Raw genomic sequence first — 19,098 nt, 5'->3', positions numbered from 1 at the left:
TTTTTGATGACATACTAATTTATAAAAAATATTGGAAAGAGCTTGTATAACATGTGGATAGGGGCTTAACGCTATTGAAATAACAACAACTATATGCAAAGCCCTCCAAGTGTGCCTTTGTAGTTCAAGAAGTGAAATATTTGGGTCATATTGTATCACATGAGGGTGTCAAGGTGGATCTTAACAAAATCAAAGCTATAAGGGAATGGCCAATCCTTAATACCCTGAAGAAACTCAGTGTATTCTTAGGATTGAAAAGATTATACCACATGTTTGTCAAGAATTATGGTCAAATAGTAGCACCTCTAACAAAATTATTGAAGAAGGAAGCATTTCTTGGACTAAAGAAGCAACCCAAGCTTTTGAAGAACTAAAAGAGGCTATGTGTACAACTCCCATCTTTATGACATTCGACTTCACAAAAACCTTCATTGTGGATCATGATACCTCACGCCATGGCATTGGTGCAATTTTGATGCAAGAAGGAAAGCCCCTTCCCTTTGAAAGTAGCGAAATTAAAATAAAGAACTTACTCAGACCCATCCATGAAAACTATATGTTGGGCATATTACGTGCAACTAAAAAAATGACATCCATACCTAACAGGAAGACACTTCAAAGTAAAAAATATGTTAGGAGATTCCGACAAATAGGAAATAGTTAAGTATAACTTAGTGTAGAGTTAGGTAAAGTGTGTTTCTTTACTATGTACTTTTGTAACTTATGATCCGACGGTCACGATATGTTCTAAACATGAAGTGATTCGATGGTTCATTCTCTCCTTGGTATTACCGACATTTGATCCATGGCTTAACACCCGATTGGTCCATGATCTCTATTTAAAGAGCATGGAGGGTCATTTGTAAGGTGACCATTCATGGGAGAAGCTTATGTAAATTTTCTTTCTTTTATTAAAAAATTGTCTGAAGTGGCCACGTTGGCTCAAGCTGTGGACTGTTTCCCTCTTTGAGGGTTTTAGCGACGTCAAGAACATTGGTGTATTGATCTTTGATCTGTTTGTGAGCGGTGTCCTTCGGTGTTTTATCTGAGAAACTTACCCTGTAAATTCCTACATGGTATTAGAGCTATTTAAGGGCCGCATCCATTGGTGATCCAAATCTAAAGCCAGTACAACTGCATCCGACTGTCGTTTCCTAGATCTACTGTTTCTGACTGCTTCGGGCCGAGATGAATGCTCTATTATGTTAGGAGCCTCTGTTCCAGTGAGGAACCCCTTTCGTTTCACGCGAAAAGGTTTTCGATAGCCCTAACTACGTCATTTTTAAGATCTGGAGGTATATAGTCTTTATTTACAGTTTTAGTTGTGCATCTCTTTGTTTATTTTGGTTTATTTAGCTCTAAGTTTTTTATTACTGGGTCTATACTTTTCATTTTTGCGTATGCTCTTTGCCCTGCGACTCTGTGCGATCTCGGTAAATCAGAAACATAAAGGAATGATTTTTCTCATGCGTATGCTCTTTTATGTCGCGCCTTAGTGTGATCTCGAAAAATCAGAAACATTGAGTAAAATATTAAGTTTCTGACGAAAGCTAACTTCAAGCCATAATGTTTGGTTTTTTTTGCATATTTGTGTTGGGTTGTGTGTTTTTTTGTTTTGTAGGCAAAAAGACTTTTTCAAGTAAGCACCCACTCCAAAGCTTCAGTGATTAAAAAAAAAATCCCTTCCTCTTTTCCAAAAATTACTAACCTTTTAAACTAGTTCACTTGGTCCAAAGTTACTTTATGACAATAGAGGTCTTGGGTTCAAGTCTTTCTTTTTGTTGAGTTACTTTTTCAAAAAACACATGTAACTTATGTTTTAAAGTTACTTTATGTAAAAGTGTTTTCACCCATTATAAAAAGTGAGTCACTTATAATTCTAAAATCTCTTTATCTTTTATTTAAGTTACAATTTAGCGGGTAGCTCATAAAGTACCATTGTAAAAGTGACTTTCACTTATTTATAAAAGTGGGTCACATATTTTTTTTTTTAAAGGTGAGCTAATTAGATTAATATTGGAAAGGGGGGGATTTTTTTTTAAATATAACATTATCATTCACTTCTGCACATTCACATACTTCGTCGGCATCTTCAACAACTTTTCTTCAAAAAGCCATAACTTTTTCATCCGGAAGCCGTTTTCAGAGCCATTTTTCTTGAATCAACCTAATTTCTCGAGATCTCTCTATTGAAACACTTAGTTTCAACTTCTACAACTTCAATTTCTGTTAAAATGGAAAGTCCATGCCAAGTTATTCTTGATAGCACCAACTACTTCCAATGGTTATCCTATATTGTGGATTTACTTAGAAGGTCTTTATAGAATAGCTTCAGGCCAAGAATTTAAACCTAAAGATGAAGATAAGGCAACCAAATGGGAAAATAGGCAAGATCAAGCACGTGGGTTGATAGGGATGTCTATTTCCCCAGACCTTAGATTCCATATCACAGAACTTGATACCATTGATGAAGCAATGAAACAACTCAATAAAGTTTTTGAAATTAAAATTGAAATTAGAGCCCATCAACTCGAAAATGAGTTGCTTACGTTGGACCCCAATACTTTTTCTTCCATTGAAGATTTTTTGTCCAAGTTCAAGACCCTTAGACTTCTCTTGGAAAGTGTTAAGGTTAAGAAAGAAGATGGTAGCCTTATCTATTCCATTCTTACAAAGTCAGGGCCAGCTTACTCTGTGTTTGTTTCCACCTTCCATTCTACTAGAGAAGCCTTTATTTCTCAAGGACAAGCCTACAAGTCCCTCTCTTTTGATGCCTTTTGTGATATTCTTTAATAAGAGAACAAGAAAAACTCTTACATCTTGGTCTTCTTAATCTTGGAAACTCTTCTAAGAAAGCCTTATCCGCCCAACAACAACCAAGTTCAAAGAATCCTAATAAGCATCATCCTAAAATGAATGGTCCTAAACCAACTAAGGGTCCTAAGCACTTTCAGTCTCAAAATGAAAAATCAATTCAACAAAATGATCAGGCAAATAAAAACAAAAGGAAGAACACTAACGGACATTGCAACTTTTATAATTGAGATGGCCACTTAGAATCCAAATGCTTTAAGAAGATGGAAGCCTTGGAAGCAACAATGAAGAAGCATAACATGCATTTGGAGCACTCTTCAACTTCAACTTCAACTTCATCTTCAGGAATAACACTTTCTGCATGTGTTTGTCAATCATCTTGGTCTGGTTATGCACTAAATGTATCTTCTTCTTCTCATTCTCATGAGCGGCTCATTGATTCTGGAGCTTCTTATCACATGGCCAAAAAGAAAGCCATGCTTTCTTCTTTAAATGATTGTAACACCAAAAATATATATGTTGGTGATGATAGATCTCTTAGTGTTGTAGGGACTGGAACTATTCATCTACACAATGGTTAATTTAATGATGTATTATGTGTTCCAACCTTATTCTGCAACCTTCTATTTGTATATCAGATAATTCATTTAGGTGAAAGTAAAATCGTTGAATTTTCACCTCATGATGTTGTAATTAAGGACCTAAGAAATCTTAGACAAATTTTAGCTACTGTCATTGATGATGATTTTACAAGGTTGTATAAGTTTAACAACTTTGGGTCATCAACTCTTCCCTCGGTATTTGTTGCTCATAATGATGAAGTGAGCAAACTTTAGCATGAGCGATTTGGTCACTTAAACTATCGCTCCCTTCAAGAAAATATGGTGATAGGTCTTCCTATGGTATCTTGCAGAGATGGAGTTAGTTCCGGATGTGTACTCAGAAAACATCATCGGTATAGTTTTGAAAAGCGTGCCTCTTGGCATGCCTCAACCCCTTTACAACTTGTGGATAGTGATTTATGTGGTCCACTTCCAGTGGTTTCATTCTCTGACTACAAGTATTTCTTAACTTTCATTGACGATTTCTGCAGACGCACTTGGGTATATTTCTTAAAACTCAAAAGTGAAGTATTTTTATAGGTTTTTATCAGATCACTTCATGTCTAGAATTATCGTGACCGTTGGATTGTAAGTTACAAAAGTACATAGTAAAAAAACACGCTTTACTTAATTCTACACTAGATCAAGTTATACTTAATTATTTCCTATGTGTCGGAATATCCTAACATCCTCTCTTAAGAACAACTTGGGATAGGATTGAAAGATGTATAAATATGACACAATAGGAGAAGGAAGGAGGCATCAGAGCCTATCCCCCCTTAGTGACAACTTCTTGAACTCCAACCATAAATCAAAGTTTAGTAAACTTTGCCTCTGTGAGAGCCTTTGTAAAGATGTCTACAACTTGATCATCGGTTGAATAATATTGCACTTCAAAAACATGGTCATGAATGAACTTTTTGATGAAGTGCATGTGTAGTTCGATGTGTTTGCTGCGTTGATGTTGGACTGGATCTTTGCATAGTTGAATCACACTTTGATTATCACACCAAAGTGTAGTCGAATGTTGTTGCTGAAAGCCAAACTTTGACAGGATCTGACGAAGCCATAGGGCTTCCTTACTAGCTTCTATGGCGCCAAGATACTCTGCTTCTGCTGAAGAAAGAGAAATGGCACTTTGTTTCTTGCAAGCCCATGTAATAGGTCCAGAACCAAGAGTGAAGACATAACTTGCAGTAGACTTCCGATCATCAGGGTCACCAACCCAATCGAAATTAGTGAAACCAACCAATAGAGGAGATGCTTTTGCACTGTAATGAATCCCAAACTGAACTGTACCTTGAACATAACAAAGTATTCTTTTAGCTGCTTTCCAATGACTTTCATGTGGGTTTTGCATAAACCGAGCAATAAGGCCAACAACCAAGGAAAGGTCAGGACGATTATGGGTCAGATACAAAAGTTTTCCTATAAGCTGACGATATAAGGTAGCATCAAGTTCAGGGGAAGTAAAAGTGACTAAAAGTTTGGCTCCAGACTAAAAGGGAGAAGGGGCTGACTTACAGTCTTCCACGTGAAAGTGGCATAGAGATCACAAGCATACTTGGATTGGGAAAGAGAAATACCTTCCTTAGATTGCAAGAGTTGAAGACCAAGAAAATAATGCAAGTGTCCTAAGTTTGTCATTTCAAACTGCTTTTTAAGGTTGGACTTCACATGGTTTATAAGGTTGGGATCACTACAAGTAAGGATAAGATCATCAACATAAATAACAAGAATGATAAAAGACTTACCCAGTTTCTTGGTGTAGACAGTGTTGTCAGAATGACACCTAGAAAAGCCAATATCTAAAAGAAAGCTATCCATTTTGGCATACCAAGCCCGAGGGGCTTGCTTGAAACCATAAAGGGATTTCTTAAGCCGACATACAAGGCTGGAGTCTGTTTGTATAAAGTCGGGAGGTTGTTCCATATAGATTTCTTCATGCAAGTATAACTTGGTCTAGTGTAGAGCTAGGTAAAGTGTGTTTCTTTACTATGTACTTTTGTAACTTACAATCCGACGATCATGATATGTTCTAGACATGAAGTGATTTGATAATATAAAAGTATAAATAGTTAAGTATAATTTGGTCTACTGTAGAGTTAAGTAAAGTGTGTTTCGTTACTATGTACTTTTGTAACTTGCAATCCGACGGTCACGATATGTTTTAGACATGAAGTGATCCGATGGTTCATTCTCTCCTCAGTATTAATCGACACTTGATCTGTGGCTTAACATCCGATTGGTCCATGATTTCTATATAAATAGCATGGAGGGTCATTTGTAAGGTGACTGTTCATGAGAGAAGCTTATGTAAAATTTATTTATTGTATTAATAAATTGCATGAAGTGGCCGCATTGGCTCAGGCCGTGGACTGTTTCCCTTTTTGAGGGTTTTAACGATGTCAAGAATACTAGTGTATTGATCTGTGATTTGTTTGTGAGCGGTGTCCTTCGGTGTTCTATCTGAGGAACTTACTCTGTAAATTCCTACATGGTATCAGAGCTATTTAAGGGTCGCATCCATTGGCGATCCAAATCCGAATCCGGTACAGTTGCATCTGATTGTCGTTTCCTAGATCTACTGCTTCTGACTGCTTTCGGACAGAGATGACTGCTCTATTGTGTTAGGAGCATCTGTTCAAGTGAGGAACCCCTTTCGTTTCACGCGAAATGGTTTCCGGTAGCCCTAACTACGTCATTTTTAAGATCTGGAGGTATACAATTTTTATTTGCAGTTTTAGTTATTCATCTCTCTGCTTATTTTGACTTATTTAGTTCTCCGTTTTTTATTACCGGATTTATACTTCTCATTTCTGCGTATGCTCTTTGTCCCGTGACTTTGTGCGATCTGGGCAAATCAGAAACATAAAGGAAGGATTTTTCTCATGCTTATGCTATTTTCGGTCGTGCCTTAGTGTGATCTCGGAAAATCAGAAACATTGAGTAAAATACTTAGTTTTTGGCGAAAACTAACTTCAAGCCACAAGGTATGGTTTTTTTTTGCATGTCTGTGTTGAGTTGTGTGTTTTTTTGTTTTTTAGGCAAAATGGTTTTTTAAAGTAAGCACGTGCTCCAAAGCTTTAGTGACTAAAAAAAAACCCCCCTTTCTCTCTTCCAAAAATTACTAACCTTTTAAACTAGCTTACTTGGTTCAAAGTTACTTTATGAGAATAGAGGTCTTGGGTTCAAGTCTTTCTTTTTGTTGAGTTATTTTTTCAAAAAGCACATGTAACTTACGTTTCAAAGTTACTTTATGTAAAAGTGTTCTCACTCATTAAAAAAAGTGAGTCACTTATAATTCTAAAGCCTCTTTATCTTTTATTTAAGTTACAATTTAGCGGGTAGTTCATAAAGTACCATTGTAAAAGTGACTTTCACTTATTTATAAAAGTCGGTCACATATATATTTTTTTAAAAGTTAGCTAATTAGATTAAGATTGGAATGGGGGGGCGGTGGGTGGTTTAAAATATAACATTATCATTCACTTCTGCAAACTCACGTACTTCGTCAGCATCTTCAACAACTTTTCTTCAAAAAACCATAACTTCTTCATCCAAAAGCCGTTTTCAGAGCCGTTTTTTTTGAATCGGTCTAATTTTTCGAGATCTTTCCATTGAAATACTTAGTATCAACATCTATCGCTTTAGTTTCTGTTAAAATGGAAAGTCCATGCCAAGCTATTTTTGACAACGCCAACTACTTCCAATGGTTATCCTACATTGTGGATTTACTTAGAAGTAAAGGTTTTTATAAAATAGCCTCACGCCAAGAATATAAACCTAAAGATGAAGATAAGACAACCAAATGGGAAAATAGGCAAAATCAAGCACGTGGGTTGATAGGGATGTCTATTTCTCTAGATCTTAGATTCCATATCGTTGAATTTGATACCACTGATGAAGCAATGAAACAACTCAATACAGTTTTTGGAATTAAAAATGAAATTAGAGCCCATCAACTCGAAATGAGTTGCTTACGTTGAACCCCAATAATTTTTCTTCCATTGAAGATTTTTTGTCGAAGTTCAAGACCCTTAGACTTCTCTTGGAAGGTGTTAAAGTTAAAGAAAGAAGATGGTAGCTTTATCTATTCCATTCTTACAAAGTTAGGATTAGCCTACTCGGTGTTTGTTTCCACCTTCCTTTCTACTAGAGAAGCCTTTATTTCTCAAGGACAAGCCTACAAGTCCCCCTCTTTTGATGCCTTTTGTGATTCTTCAATAAGAGAGCAAGAAAAACTCGTACATCTTGGTTTTCTTAATCTTGGAAACTCTTCTAGGAAAGCCTTAGCCGCCCAACAATAACCAAGTTCAAAGAATCCTAAGAAGCATCATCCTAAAAAGAATGGTCCTAAACCAACCAAGGGTCCTAAGCACTTTCAGTCTCAAAATGAAAAATAAATTCAACAAAATGATAAGGCAAATAAAAATAAAGGGAACAAGACTGATAGACATTGCAACTTTTGTAATTGAGATGGTCACTTAGAATCCAAATGCTTTAAGAAGATGGAAGCCTTGGAAGCAACAATGAAGAAGCATAACATGCATTTGGAACACTCTTCAACTTCAACTTCATCTTCAGGAATAACACTTTCTGCATGTGGTTTTCAAGCATCTTGATCTGGTTATGCACTAAATGTATCTTCTTCTTCTCATTCTCATGAATGGCTCATTGATTCTGGAGCTTCTTATCACATGGCCAAAAACAAAGCCATGTTTTCTTCTTTAAATGATTGTAACACCAAAAATATATATGTTGGTGATGATAGACCTCTTAGTGTTGTAGGACTAGATCTATTCATCTAGACAATGTCAATTTAATGATGTATTATGTGTTCCAACCTTATCCTGCAACCTTCTATCTGTATATCAGAAAACTCATTCAGGTGAAGGTAAAATCGTTGAATTTTCACCTCATGATGTTGTAATTAAGCACCTAAGAGATCCTAGACAGATTTTAGCTACTGGCATTGCTGATGATTCTACAAGGTTGTATAAGTTTAACAACTTTCATCAACTCTTCCCTCGATATTTGTTGCTGATAATGATGAAGTGAGCAAACTTTGACATGAGCGATTTGGTCACTTAAACTATCGCTCCCTTCAAAATCTATGTAAATAAAATATGGTGATAGGTCTTCCTATGGTATCTTGCAAAGATGGTGTTTGTTCCGGATGTGTACTCGGAAAACATCTTCGTGATAGTTTTGAAAAACATGCCTCTTGGCACACCTCAACCCCTTTACAGCTTGTGCACAGTGATTTATGTTGTCCACTTCCAGTTGTTTCATTCTCTGGGTACAAGTATTTCTTAACTTTCATTGATGATTTCTCCTGACGCACTTGGGTATACTTTTAAAACTCAAAAGTGAAGTATTTTTATAGGGTTTTATTGGATCACTTCATGTTTAGAACATATTGTGACCGTCAGATTGTAAGTTACAAAAGTACATAGTAAAGAAACACACTTTACCTAACTCTACAGTAGACCAAGTTATACTTAACTATTTCCTATGTGTCAGAATATCCTAACATCCCCCCTTAAGAACAACTTGGGATAGGATTGAAGGATGTACAAATATGACACAATTGGAGAAGGAAGGAGGCATTAGAGCCTATCCCCCTTAGTGACAACTTTTTGAACTCCAACCATAAATCGAAGTTTAGTAAACTTCATCTCTATGAGAGTCTTTGTAAAGATGTCTGCAACTTGATCATCGGTTGAACAATATTGCACTTCAAGAACATGGTCATGAATGAGCTTTCTGATAAAGTGCATGTGTAGTTCAATGTGTTTGCTGCTTTGATGTTGGACTGGATCTTTGCATAGTTGAATGACACTTTGATTATCACACCAAAGTGTAGTCAGATGCTGCTGTTGAAAGCCAAACTCTGACAAGATCTGACAAAGCCACAGGGCTTCCTTACTAGCTTCTACGGCGCCACGATACTCTGCTTCTGCTAAAGAAAGAGAAATGGCACTTGTTTTTGCAAGCCCATGTAATAGGTCCAAAAACAAGAGTGAAGACATAACCTGCAGTAGACTTCCGATCATCAGGGTCACCAGCCCAATCAGAATCAATGGAACCAACCAATAGAGGAGATGCTTCTGCACGGTAATGAATCCAAAACTGAACTGTACCTCGAACATAACGAAGTATTCTTTTAGTTGCTTTCCAATGACTTTCATGTGGGTTTTGCATAAACCGAGCAATAAGGCCAACAACAAAGGAAATGTCAGGACGAGTATGGGTCAAATACAAAAGTTTTCCTACACGCTGACGATACAAGGTAGCATCAACTTCAGGGGAAGTGCAAGTGACTGAAAGTTTGGCTCCAGACTGAAAGGGAGAAGGGGTTGGCTTACAATCTTCCATGTGAAAGTGGCGTAGAAGATCACAGGCATACTTGGACAGGGAAAGGGAAATACCTTCCTTGGATTACAAGACTTGAAGACCAAGAAAATAATGCAAGTGTCCTAAGTCTGTCATTTTAAACTTCTTTTTAAGGCTGGACTTCACATGTTTTATAAGGTTGGGATCATTACCACTAAGGATAATATCATCAACATAAAGAATAAGAATGATAAGAGACTTACCCACTTTCTTGGTGTAGGCATTATTGTCAGAATGACACCTAGAAAAGCCAGTATCTAAAAGAAATCTATCCAGTTTGGCATAATAAGCCCGAGGGGCTTGCTTGAGACCATAAAGGGATTTCTTAAGCCGACATACAAGGCTAGAGTATGTTTGTATAAAGTCAGGAGGTTGTTCCATATAGATTTCTTCATGCAAGTATAACTTGGTCTAGTGTAGAGTTAGGTAAAGTATGTTTCTTTACTATGTACTTTTGTAACTTACAATTCGACGACCACGATATGTTTTAGACATGAAGTGATCCGATAATATACAAGTATAAATAGTTAAGTATGACTTGGTCTAGTGTAGAGTTAGGTATAGTGTGTTTCGTTACTATGTACTTTTGTAACTTACAATTCAACGGCCAGGATATGTTCTAGATATGAAGTGATCCGACGATTCATTCTCTCCTCAGTATTACCAACACTTGATCCGTGGCTTATCACCCAATTTATCCATGATCTCTATTTAAAGAGCATGGAGGGTCATTTGTAAGGTGACTGTTCATGAGAGAAGCTTATGTAATTTTTTTTCTTTTATTAATAAATTGCCCGAAGTGGCCGCGTTGGCTCAGACCATGGACTTTTTCCCTCTTTGAGGGTTTTAACGACGTAAAGAATATTGGTGTATTGATCTGTGATCTGTTTGTGAGCGGTGTCCTTCGGTGTTTTATCTGAGGAATTTACCCTATAAATTCCTACATGGTATCAGATCTGTTTAAGGGTTGCATCCGTTGGTCATCCGAATTCGAAGCCAGTACAACTGCATTTGATTGTCGTTTCCTAGATCTACTATTTTTTCACTGCTTTCGGGTCGAGAGGGCTGCTCTATTGTGTGAGGAGCATCTGTTCCAGTGAGGAACCCCTTTCGTTTCACACGAAAAAGTTTCTTGTAGCCCTAGCTACGTCATTTTTAAGATCTGGAGGTATACAATTTTTATTTGTAGTTTTAGTTATTCATCTCTCTGTATATTTCGATTTATTTATCTCTCTGTTTTTTATTACAAGATCTATACCTTTCATTTCTGCGTATGCTCTTTGCCTCATGACTCTGTACGATCTGGGCAAATCATAAACAAAAAGAAATGATTTTTCTCATGCGTATGCTCTTTTCTGCTGCACCTTAGTGTGATCTCGGAAAACTAGAAACATTGAGTAAAATACTTAGTTTCCGGCGAAAGCTAAATTCAAGCCACAAGGTTTGGTTTTTTTTGCATGTCCGTGTTGGTTTGTGTTTTTTTTTTGTTTAATAGGCAAAAATGACATTTTCAAGTAAGCACGTACTCCAAAGCTTCAGTGACTAAAAAAAAACCTTCATCTTTTCCAAAAATTACTAACCTTTTAAACTAGCTCACTTGGTCCAAAGTTACTTTATGAGAATAGAGGTCTTGGGTTCAAGTCTTTCTTTTTGTTGAGTTACTTTTCAAAAAGCACATGTAACTTATGTTTTAAAGTTACTTTATGTAAAAGTGTTCTCACCCATTATAAAAAGTGAGTCACTTATAATTCTAAAGTCTCTTTATCTTTTATTTAAGTTACAATTTAGTGGGTAGCTCATAAAGTACCATTGTAAAAGTGACTTTCACTTATTTATAAAAGTGGGTCACATAATATGTTTTTTAAAAGTGAGCTAATTAGATTAAGTTTGGAAAGGTGGGGGGATTTTTTTTTAAATATAACATTATCATTCACTTCCGCACATTCACGTACTTCGTCGACATCTTCAACAAATTTTCTTTAAAAAGCCATAACTTCTTCATCCAGAAGCCGTTTTCAGAGCCGTTTTTTTTTAATCAGCCTAATTTTTCGAGATCTTTCCATTGAAACACTAAGTTTCAACATCTAGAGCTTTAGTTTCTGTTAAAATGAAAAGTCCATGCCAAGTTATTCTTGACAACATGAACTACTTCTAATGGATATCCTACATTGTGGATTTACTTAGAAGTAAACTTCTTTATAGAATACTCTCTGGCCAAGAATATAAACCTAAAGATGAAGATAAGGCAACCAAATGGGAAAATGGGCAAAGATCAAGCACGTGGGTTGATAGGGATGTCTATTTCTCCAGACCTTAGATTCCATATTGCAAAACTTGATACCATTGATGAAGCAATGAAACAACTCAATAAAGTTTTTGGAATTAAAAATGAAATTAAAGCCCATCAACTCGAAAATGAGTTGCTTACGTTGGACCCCAATAATTTTTCTTCTATTGAAGATTTTTTGTCTAAGTTCAATACCCTTAGACTTCTCTTGGAAGGTGTTAAGGTTAAGAAAGAAGATGGTAGCCTTATCTATTCCATTCTTACAAAGTTAGGACCAACCTACTCTGTGTTTGTTTCCACCTTCCATTCTACTAGAGAAGCCTTTATTTCTCAAGGACAAGCCTACAAGTCCCCCTCTTTTGATTCCTTTTGTGGTTCTTTAATAAGAGAACAAAAAAACTCTTACATCTTGGTCTTCTTAATCTCAGAAATTCTTCTAAGAAAGCCTTAGCCGCCCAACAATAACCAAGTTCAAAGAATCCTAAGAAGCAACATCTTGAAAATAATGGTCCTAAACCAATCAAGGGTCCTAAGCACTTTCAATTTCAAAATGAAAAATCAATTCAACAAAATGATAAGGCAAATAAAAACAAAGGGAAGAAGACTGATAGACATTGCAACTTTTGTAATCGAGATGGCTACTTAGAATCTAAATGCTTTAAGAAGATGGAAGCCTTGGAAGCAACAATGAAGAAGCATAACATGCATTTGGAGCACTCTTCAACTTCAACTTCATCTTCAGGAATAATACTTTCTGCATGTAGTTGTCAAGCATCTCGGTCTGGTTATGCATTAAATGTATCTTCTTCTTCTCATTCTCATGAGTGGCTCATTGATTCTGGAGCTTCTTATCACATGGCCAAAAACAAAGCCATGTTTTCTTCTTTAAATGATTGTAACACCAAAAATATATATGTTGGTGATGATAGATCTCTTAGTGTTGTAGGGACTGGAACTATTCATCTAGGCAATGGTCAATTTAATGATGTATTATGTGTTCCAACCTTATCCTGCAACCTTCTATCTGTATATCAGATAACTCATTTAGGGGAAAGTAAAATCGTTGAATTTTCACCTCATGATGTTGTAATTAAGGACTTAAGAGATCTTGGACAGATTTTAGCTTCTGACATTGTTGATGATTCTACAAGGTTGTATAAGTTTAACAACTTCGGGTCATCAACTCTTCCCTCGATATTTGTTGCTCATAATGATGAAGTGAGCAAACTTTGGCATGAGCAATTTGGCCACTTAAACTATCGCTCCCTTCAAAATCTATGTAAATAAAATATGGTGACAGGTCTTCCTATGGTATACTTCTTAAAACTCAAAAGTGAAGTATTTAACATATTCTTAGCCTTTAAGGCTTTTGTTGAGAAACAATCTGGACATCAAATTCTTAAGCTAAGATCTGATAATGGCGAATAATATGTTAACAACAAATTCATCAACTTTTGCACTGAGCATGGAATTCAAATGCAACATACTGTTCCATATACTCCACAACAAAATGGCGTAGTTGAAAGGAAGAATCACACCTTAAAGGAAATGGCTAATTATATGCTTCAATCTAAAGGACTTAGTCTTAATTTTTGGATAGAAGCAATTAACTGTGCAAATTACATAGTAAATCACACTCCTACTAAGGTTTTAAAGAATATCACTCTAGAAGAAGCATGGAGCTCAATTAAACAAGATGTAAGTCACTTTCGTGTTTTTGGAAGTGAAGCATGGGCCCATATTCCCGATGAGAACCATAAAGCCTTAGAACCTACGAGTGAAAAATGTATTTTTGTTGGATATTCTGAAGATGTGAAAGGATATAGACTTCTTTCACCTAAATCCAAAAATGTTATCATTAGAAGAGATGTAAAGTTTGCTGAAAATATATTTGCCTAAGAGCCTAGTTAGGCGGATGTGCCACCTCTCTCTATCCCTTCTACTTCTGAAAATATTTATTCTTCAGATGATAACAACGAGGATGATAATCCTCCCCCACCTTCTCAAGATCCTCATTCAGCTGCTCAGCTTCCAAAATGGGTCCGTGCTACTCGGGATGCAACAGGTTCTCTTGTAGGTGATCCTATACATCAACGACGTACACATTCTCAGTTCGATAGAGCCTCTTGTTTACTGGTTCAAGCTTCAACTATTTATGATTCTGACACCTTTGCGTAAGCTTCAGACCATCCAGATTGGGACGCAGCTATGAATGAAGAATATTGTTCATTATTGGCAAATGATACATGGGATCTTGTTCCTCTTCCAAAGGGAAGAAAACTTGTTAGATGTCAATGGGTTTACAGAATCAAGTTTGGACCAGATGGAAAACTTGATAAACATAAAGCACATCTTGTTGCTAAGGGATTTTTCACAAGTTGAAGGCATTGACTATATTGAAACCTTCTCCCCTTTTGCCAAAATGAACTCTATCCGCCTTGTTCTTTCCCTTGCTGCTTCTTTCAAATGGGAAGTCCATCAGATGGATGTTAAATCTGCCTTCTTGCATGGGGACTTGCATGAAGAAATCTATATGGAACAACCTCCTGACTTTATACAAACAGACTTTATAAGAAATCCCTTTATGGTCTCAAGCAAGCCCCTCAGGCTTGGTATGCCAAAATGGATAGCTTTCTTCTAGATACTGGCTTTTCTAGGTGTCATTTTCACAATACTGTCTACACCAAGAAAGTGGGTAAGTCTCTTATCATTCTTGTTCTTTATGTTAATGATCTTATCTTTACTGGTAGTGATCCCAACCTTATAAACCATGTGAAGTCCAACCTTAAAAAGTAGTTTGAAATGACAGACTTAGGACACTTGCATTATTTTCTTGGTCTTCAAGTTTTGCAATCCAAGGAAGGTGTTTCCCTTTCCTAGCCCAAGTATGCCTATGATCTTCTACACCACTTTCACATGGAAGACTGTAAGCCAGCCCATTATCCCTTTCAGTCTGGAGCCAAACTTTTAGTCACTTGTACTTCCCTTGAAGTTGATGCTACCTTATATCGTCAACTTCTAGGAAAACTTTTGTATCTGACCCATACCTGTCTTGACCTTTCCTTTGCTGTTGGCCTTATTGCTCGGTTTATGCAAAACCCACATGAAAGTCATTAGAAAGCAACTAAAGGAATACTTCGTTATGTTCGAGGTACAGTTTAGTTTGGGATTCATTACAATGCAGAAGCATCTCCTCTATTGGTTGGTTTCACTGATTCCGATTGCGCTGGTGACCCTGATGATCGAAAATCTACTGTAGGTTATGTCTTCATTCTTGGCTCTAGACCTATTACATGGGTTTGAAGAAACAAAGTGCCATTCCTCTTTCTTTAGCAAAAGCAGAGTATTGTGGTGTTGTAGAAGCTAGTAAGGAAGCCCTGTGGCTTCGTCAGATCCTGTCAGAGTTTGGCTTTCAACATCGACGTCCGACTACACTTTGGTGTGATAATCAAAGTGTCATTCAACTACGCAAATATCCAATCCAACATCAGCACAACAAACACATTGAACTACACATGCACTTCACCAGAAAGCTCATTCATGACCGATGATCAAGTTGCAGACATCTTTACAAAGGCTCTCACAGAGGCGAAGTTTACTAAACTTCAATTTATGGTTGGAGTTTAGAAAGTTGTCATTAAAGGGGGGTAGGCTCTAATGCCTCATTCCTTCTCCTATTGTGTCATATTTGTACATCCTTCAATGTTATCCCAAGTTGTTCTTAAGGGGGGATGCTAGGATATTTTGACATATAGGAAATAGTTAAGTATAACTTGGTCTAGTGTAGAGTTAGGTAAAGTGTGTTTCTTTACTATGTACTTTTGTAACTTACAATCCGATGATCACGATATGTTCTGGACAAGTAAATTATTTTTATAGGGTTTTTCCTTATATATGAAACATTTGATATCAATTGCAATGGGACCACTCATTGCATTAGATTCAAAACCTTCTTGTTGTAAGATTTTTATTTATAAAAGTGTTTTCGCTGTTATTGGTGTTTACGATACAGTAATTTAACATTGATGCATAAGTTTATGTCAACAACACTACTTAATTTAAATTGTAAACAATAAAAGCTATGTTTTAAATTTGTTCATGGGTGTGGCAATGCATGAAATATAACAACGAGGAAACAATGTCTCTATTAATTTATGGAGCACTGCATGAATTTAACAATTTATAAACAAAGTTTTTGATTTCGCACAAGATTTTAGTCATATAGCGCTGCGTATATATATTTCAATTGCATTACGACATATAATTTTTTTATATGATCCATCATCTTATTTTGTAAAAAAATTATTTTATGATTTCTATATTTGATGATTCTTATTTGTTTTAATAAGAGAGGGATGATAGAACTTTGAGGAAAATAACTTATTGCAACAAGCAGGGTCGTTGCTCATCCTAACAAGAGAACAATGCAACTTCTTTAAGTTCTATTTAAAAAATTTAATATATATGAATCACTTGTATGTTTAAATTAATGATGTGTATTGGTTAATACATTTTATGCGGAATAAAACTTGATAAGATTGTTTTAAATACGAGTGCAAAAGAAGTAAAAACTTTATAGAAATGTTGCAAATAGAGGAATTAGGTGGATCAAAATGTAATCAATATGAAGTTTTGCGTATATTTTTTTTCTAAAAATGACTTTCTTAACATTAATTGCTAACATGTTTAAAAAAATTGATTAAACCTTTTTTTTTAAAATGTTGTGAAGGGACCGATAGTGATGTAATGAAATTTCGTCCTATGAAGATAAAAATTATGAAGAATATAGATAATGACGACTTGGTCATGAGAAATATAGTGGAAAGAACATACAATTGTACCTTCCACTTACAATACAAAAATCAATCCATTGAATTGAAGAACCAGGGTATATACAAACTACAAGAAGTGTTTTTGGAGCAATGGCCAATGAGACACGTGAATCTTGCAATAGCAAAAACTTACAATAACAAAAAAAAAAATCTAAAGGTTTATATTATATGTTTTAAGAATTTTACCAAAACACTTTTTTCTATGTTCACTTTCAGTGTGATTTAAAAAGGAAAATTATTGTGCTTTCATTTTTTTAGGAATATTATGAAATTTCCAATGGACAATTAGGGACAACCAAATACACGCCGATAAGATTGTTTAAAAATATGTGCAAGGAGATGGTAAAAGCAATGAACATAATCACATCACAGGATGAGCCATCTCGGTAACGCGCATCATAGGTATGTGATCATTGATTTATTTTTTCTATCCACATTGAATTTAATTATTCAATGAAATACGAATTTTTAATTGTTTTGTTGCAAAAGAGTAAAGAAATTGGTCAATCACAAAGTTTGTGATTACTTACATTTTCGACCGGCCTTACAATTTCATATTTGTTGTGATTTTTATCTTTAAATAATTAATTTACACTTATCAATGGATGTCTTTTAATATGCGTTAATATACAAAGAATAATCAATCAAAGAATTAATTGACATTGGATTAAGTATTGGTTACGGATGTAGAAGTATCAGAGGGTTAAATGAACAATTTGTAAGTAGATATATTGTTTAACCTTCTTTGTTTTATAATTAATCGAACAAGAAGAAACCTTTATATTAATTATATGGACTATATTTTATCATGATGTATTAAACACAGAAAATAAAGTATGGAGTAGAGCCAACATAATATTTTTTGAGACACGACATGCAACATGGCTTTTAAAGTATGTTTATTGTTTATGAATCATTTATTGCTATGGTACATTTTTTATTTATTTATGCGAACATGTATATTCCAATATATAAATATGTATATACTTATTACACTTTATCTATATGTTTGTAGATGGAACCTGAAGAGGCGGAACATGAAAAATAAAGCAATAAAAAATGTTACTATACGTAATTGAAGTACAATATTGCTTACAAGTAATGAAAAAATGAGGTATGTACATAGTTTGAGCGATGATAATATTTCAAATGATGAATGATAATCAATATAATTGAATGTGACTAAAAGTTGTTTGTTTTGAAAGATTTTTCAATAAAAATCAAAGATTTTGATTAATGTACTCAACATATTTTCATATTTACAGGGATGACATCTTACCAATAAATGTTACAATTACATATTCACATTTTGTTGAATGTATTGGATATATTATCCCAATTCGACGCTCATAGATTACCAATAAGTGTAACAATTACATTTTGGTTGCATTTTAATTATCATTATGAATGTTTATGTTCTATTTTGTATGATGGTGGGTCAATGTTTATTCATATATAATAATAGTTTCTTATTTCATTACATTGTTTAATGTTGCAAAATCTTGCGTTGCTAATTAATTAATTTAGATATGGATGATTTATATTGTTACGAATAATAGAAGTGTAATCCTTTGGATAACATGTTAATTCAATCATTAGATCAAAATACAATATAAATATATAAAAGTCAATATTGTTAAAAAACAAATTTGATTTTTAGATGATTAATTCAAATTTCGTTTAAAAAACAAACAATTAATTAAATATATACATATTTTTATTCTTTTGAACTTATTAAATAGTGTGGGCCATAAATATAAACTTCGATGTGTTTTTATAATTCATATACATCAATGCTTATTAATTATAATATCATACTAGTGCGAATAATTTTGAGAAAGGACATTTACTGTAATGGAAAATGCACAATTAAACTTATTGTTTTAAAATATTACAATGCACATAATTACAATATGCACTGATGCTATATATATATATATATATATATATATATTGCTCACCTTGGCGCATTATATATATTATACACATCAATGCTTAGTAATAAAGAATGATATTGACATCTCATCTCAAATGTTTGAAATTTCACATCCCTGAGTCAGTGCACATGTTAAATATAGGAATCAATGCACCATATTTATAAGAGAACGAATATGCCATCAAACAAAATTCAAGACTAGTGCATATAATCAATGTACTAATATCA

General features: G+C 34.8%; 1 protein-coding gene across 2 annotated transcripts in view; it reads left to right on the top strand.

The window, feature by feature from the left end:
- LOC149225970 (Putative membrane lipoprotein) overlaps window positions 1–18,411 on the top strand; it is a 91,309-nt gene extending 72,898 nt beyond the window's left edge. Inside the window, exons 4-5 of one of the 2 annotated variants that reach the window (XR_016247707.1) lie at window positions 17,950–18,048; window positions 18,200–18,411. The gene's annotated coding sequence lies outside the window, so the exon portion shown is untranslated. Of the gene's footprint in view, window positions 1–17,949 lie in introns of both variants that reach the window. The other variant, XM_089377353.1, reaches the window with a different exon arrangement.
- The last annotated feature ends 687 nt before the right edge of the window (window positions 18,412–19,098 follow it).

This window comes from Pinus tabuliformis, chromosome J, assembly GCF_031772625.1.
Source record: "Pinus tabuliformis cultivar Carrire ecotype Pingquan chromosome J, CPIR1, whole genome shotgun sequence".
Lineage (NCBI taxonomy): Eukaryota > Viridiplantae > Streptophyta > Pinopsida > Pinales > Pinaceae > Pinus > Pinus tabuliformis.
Note: the sequence above shows the minus strand (reverse complement) of the source record. Positions and strands in the feature narration are given on the sequence as shown.